This window comes from Sus scrofa, chromosome 11 (assembly GCF_054392235.1).
Source record: "Sus scrofa isolate SSC_HxYL_T2T_F1_AM1 chromosome 11, Sscrofa_HxYL_maternal_Yorkshire_Landrace_v2.0, whole genome shotgun sequence".
NCBI lineage: Eukaryota > Metazoa > Chordata > Mammalia > Artiodactyla > Suidae > Sus > Sus scrofa.
The window spans coordinates 18,399,198-18,404,494 of record NC_139393.1 but is presented as its reverse complement, the minus strand read 5'-3'; the positions used below and the strand labels follow the sequence as shown (position 1 = coordinate 18,404,494).

The following is a 5,297-nucleotide window of genomic DNA, read 5'->3' as shown; positions in this document are numbered from 1 at the left end:
CCGCCCCTACCCCTCCGCTCCGCCTCCTGCCCCCGCCCGAGCGCCGGAGGGAGTCTGTGGGGCGCAGAGGCTGGTACAGCGACGCCCCTGGCGGGGAGGGTGCAGCGCAGTCTGAGGCGAAGCCTGCCTGGGCGGAAGATACCGAGGATCGGCCGGCGGGCGGGGCTGGGGGCGGGGCGGGGCAGAGGGCGTGGCGGCCGGGCGGTGAACCGCGTGCGCCTGCGCGGAAAGGTTTTTCCCTTTTGTGCCGCCCCGCTTATGTAGGTATTTCTGTACTGACCCGGGCTCGAGCTGACTTGCGTTCTCATTTAGCTCAGGTGTCCTTGGATGCTGTAGTTTAAAAACTGCCCCCCACTTCGACATTATTTTAGGCATTAGTTGGCAGTGGCAAATTTGCCTGGGGGAGTGGGAGCTGATTTAAAACAGCCCGAAGATGTCCTCCCTCCACGCCCAGGACTGAGAGAACTTCGCCTTCGCGAAGAGCCTCTGGCCCCCTCTCACCGCCCCCCGCCGTGGCTGGTTTCTGGAGAATTTTCTCAAATCATGAACAGACGCACAGGGCCCAGGAGTAATGGCTGTTAGTAATTGCACAGTGGCTATGCATCCAGGGCTCTTGAGTCGACTCCCCTGCTGCATTTTAGGTGCAGAGACGAGTTTCCCGTTGAGGGGCGTACTGGAGGCCACCCCGGGAGGGGACTCCCTGGGGCAGGGCTGGAGGGCGATTCTTGACCTGTCTCTTCCAAATTCAGCGGCATGGATAATGGGTTCTAATGAGTGTAATGGGAACCCCTGAGTCAGCGGTTCAGGGGAAGGACTGAGTTCCTACAGCCTGTTGTTTCCTGTTTCCATGTAGGAGCCTCCCGTTTGGGAGCACCAGTCATCTGGTGCACTACTTAGATCATCCGCATCCTGATCCATTTTCCATCTTCAGATACCACTTGTCGCCTGGAGAAAGTCTGGGACGACCTCTAGAATTAATCTGGCTTAAACCTCTGTTGTCAAATAAGGTTCCATCTGAAGACTTCCCCAGGATTCAAGCCCTGGGAGACCTGACGCAAAATGCCCCCTCAGTATGTAATGGGTTCTTCGACATAACTTCTTAGTGACAAATATCTTTTATGGTGAATTTTTCCCTTCAGAATGGGAGAATTTTTTTTCAAGGTCCTGAGTTTCTTGGATGTTTATACAAACGGTGTTTTCATTACAATACTTATGAAAATCTCAAAGATTTGTACTTTGAGGTTTATTTATCATAGGATTAATACCAGAGGTGATTGCTGAAGCCCTCACTGCCTATAAAGTACTTTCCTGGTGATCATTTTACACATGAAATTTTCTTTTGCTGAAAAACTTGACCATTTGGAGAAGTGTTAGTGTCCTAGTTTTTCCCTTTGGGAAGGAGTGGGGAGTTGAATGTTGCAGAGACAAAAATTTTCTGCATATCTGTGAGGTAGGCACTCTTTCTTACACACACTCACCGAATTCTTGAAAAGTTTGAGAGTAAATATTGTCCCTGTGTAAGTGAAGAGATGGGCTTGAAGGGATTAAATAATTTGTGTAGCCTCAAATGACTAGGAAATAAACAAGGTAGGATTCAAAACCCATGACTCTGACGGAGTCTGTATTTGCTCCACCAGATCATGCTGCTTCTCAAATTCTAAAGTTCTAACTCTTGCAATTAATGCTATAATCCTTTTAAATGTGCTCTTAGTTCAAAATACAGATTTGTACTTAATTTCTGTATGTTTTGTTAATCTCCAAATTAACCATAAACTTCCATAACTCATGTATAAGCAATAAAGTAAAATAAAATTTGTTGTTATAAGGTAAAATATTTTATTCACAAACATTATAAAAGTAATACGTGTGTTAAATATATAATAAATGTAAGTGTATTGGATTTGACTGGAGCTCAGGCCAATCAAGTTAGTCACATGTTCAATGAAAAGCCAGGCTGTTAGATGGCTGTGAACTGGCCTTTACTGTAGAGGCAGAATTGCCTGTAGTCTTGCTTGGTTAGAAAACTATTTGCTGGGGCACTGCCCAGTGCACTTTGCCCACAGTGTAGCAATTCAAGTGTACTCAGCAGTATGAAGCAAGCAAAACCGGTTAGGCCCAGAAACAGACTTCCCTGCCTTGGCAGATGAATGCCATCCGAAAACTCACAGACCTTACTCCTTCTTATAGCTGGGATTCTATTATCCTTTCATTATTGTTTTCAAAGAAATAAGCCTTTCTTTTTGAAAAGCACAATGTTAGAGATGTTTTGACAGTCTTTCACAGCTATCGCTTTAAATAACCATCACAAATAAAGCCTAAAAAAGTTTCCCAATAGTTAGTTAGAAGGTCATTTATCTAAGTCAAAAGCAATAACAGAAAATGACTACTTGAAAAAAAAAAAGTCTGTCTGCTTAAGCAACATATGCCAGGAACTTAAGAACTGATAGGACGATAATGTAAAGCATGTGTTTCCGAGTCAAGTTAAACATCATGCTCAGGATTTTCTTTAATGGTTTTTATGCCAGCCAGACATCTCCTGTTAGTGAACTTCACTCTCTGGACTGGGTCATGCATAATGGTTTCTTTCTTAAAAACTCATTTATCAGTTATTAAGTCAAACTTTTTTTCTTGGAGTAATCCAAGCCACATTTGCGATCTTTTGAAAATCAGAAACATTACAAAAACTGCATACTCCTAAAACTTAAAAATATTTTGGGGGTCTTGATCTATTCATTATTGTAATTTTGAGTAATAATAACTGACATTATGTGGTGCTTACTATTTCTAGGCATTGTTCTAAGTACTTTTTATAAACTAATTTAATCCATGTAACAACCCCATGAGGTCAGACTATCTTCCACTTTACAGATGAGGAAGCTGAGGCAAAGAAAAGATAAGAGCTGTTGGTCACATAGCCAATTAGAAATGAAGTTGGATTCACACCCAGGCACGTCTAGCTCTAGAGTCTGTGTTCTTAGCCACTAGGCAGTCTGCCTTCTTAGGGTGCTACATTTAAGAAAAAATTCCCAATTTGTTTTCTTCTCATCCCTTACCTAAGAAGTTGATATTTAAATTTACTTGGCATTAATTGCATGTATTTAATCTGGATTTGCTGAATTATAAATTATATTACCTACATTCAACAACCAAAAGTAAATAAGAAAAATAACACTGAGAACCTTCTACTTGCAACAGACTGATATTAGTCATCTTGCAGCTCTGCCGTTGGCAGTACCATCAAACATTTCTCAGCAGTGCCCTTCATAGGGTGTCTCTAAATGGCACAGAGAAAAGGATATTTAGTGCTTTTAATTGATAAGACACTTAAGCCAGATTGGAGACTTGGAAAATATAGAGATCATAAGGAAGGAAAAAGAAGATGGGATAGAAGAAAGGAATTTGATAGAGATACAGAAAAATAAGAACCGTAGAGGATAAAGCAGAATAATTTCTGAATGTCGAAAAGACGACGCCAAGAGCAAGTGTTCTATAAATTTGGTTGCAGGGAATAAAAAATGATTTACCAAAAACTTTCAACCTGGAAATGCTATACCTTGACCTCCTTACGTTTCATGGCAGATAAAGCAGGCTGTCTTAACAGAACTCTGAGGGGAGTTCTGTGATCCCTCCCCGACTTGAAGTTCTCTTACTCAAGATGCAAGTGTCCTAGGGTACTTCTAAATAAATTATAAGTAAAACTGCTGCAATGATTAAGGAAAAGAGACATTGGGGAATTTTTGCTTTTGTTTTTGTCTTTTTAGGGCCGCACCTGTGGCATATGGAGGTTCCCAGGCTAGAGGTCCAATTGAAGCTCTAGCCACCGGCCTACACCAGAGCCTCAGCAACGTGAGATTCAAGCTGCGTCTTCAACCTACATCACAGCCCAAGGCAACACCAGATCCTTAACCCACTGAGCGAGGCCAAGGATTGAACCTGCATCCTCCTGGATACTGGTCAGGTCCCTCAACCACTGAGCCATGACAGGAACTCCTGGGAATATTTTTTTTTTAACAGGAGACAAAGCAAAGGGCAGTAGCACAGTAGGCTTTCCATTTTCAGAAGAAATAAAGGAAGATGAGGATAAGTAAAATTAGTTTTTGGCTCTACATTTCTTGTCCAATATTATGGAAAATATTAACCTGTCACTTGTTTTCAAGGTGGTGATAAGAAGTGTTTTGTACAGATTTTCCACAGCCAAAGACAAGGCTATATAACCTGGTGTTATGGAAGGGAATTTGGAAAACAGTCAGCTGGACTAAATATTTCAAATAAAATTTCCCAAAGCATCTCAAATGTTTAAGTGATCCTGTGTCTTTGGGCTGCAGTAGAGTTAGGAAGCAAGAAGTCGCTATCTCAAAATTACGAAATCAAAAGGCACTGGACGTTTGGGGAAGGATCAAGCTGGGAGAAAAAATACTTCTTGATACATAATGTGCAAAAAAACAAAACTCTAAGTATCTCATGGAAATTCTGGGAAAGATACTAAAATGTTTTTAGTAAACAGGAAGGGCAAATGAATTTATTAGCTAAGATGTAGCCAACATTACTAATTTAGGATATGTACAATATCATTTAGTACCTTGCAAATGTTAAAATATAAAATTTTTCATAAGGTTTTACCTATAGTTACAATATCTCCAAATCTATTTTGTTTTTTCTTTTTTTTTCTTTTTTTTTTTTTTTGCTTTTTAGGGCTGTTCCTGGGGCATATGGAAGTTCCCAGGCAAGGATGCGAATATGAGCTACAACTGCTGGCCCACACCACAGCCACAGCAATGCCAGATCCAAGCCAGGAGTCTGCTACCTACACCACAGCTCACTAAAATGGCAATGCAGAATTCTTAACCCACTAAGAGAGGCCAGGGATCAAACCTGCATCCTCATGGATACTAGTTGGATACTAGTTAGTTTCCGCTGCAACATAACAGGGAACTCCCTATTTTCTTAATAATGGTCCTACACATAAATATTCTAAATGCAGGAGTTGTCAGAACCTTGATTTTTGTGTTGAGAAGGAACTGTCATACTTCCATTTGTTACGACACACGCCAGTTATTATAGATATGGATCTGGGCACTATTGCTAGGCCACTATAGATCTAGATTTGTAGATCCTGTAAGCTAAGTCACAGGGAATGTGAGACATGTAAAATTGTTGGTGAAGGTTTAAAAAACTCTGGAATAGTTGAAAACACTTTTTTTAGGGCCACTCCCACGGCATATGGAGACTCCCAGGCTAGGGGTCAAATCGGAGCTGCAGCTGCCAGCCTACAGCTGCCAGAACGAAGGATCGGAGCC

General features: G+C 41.7%; 1 protein-coding gene across 2 annotated transcripts in view; it reads left to right on the top strand.

Moving 5' to 3' along the window:
* The window catches only part of TRIM13 (tripartite motif containing 13), a 54,397-nt gene that overhangs the window by 752 nt on the left and 48,348 nt on the right, over nucleotides 1–5,297 (top strand). The window lies entirely within an intron of this gene.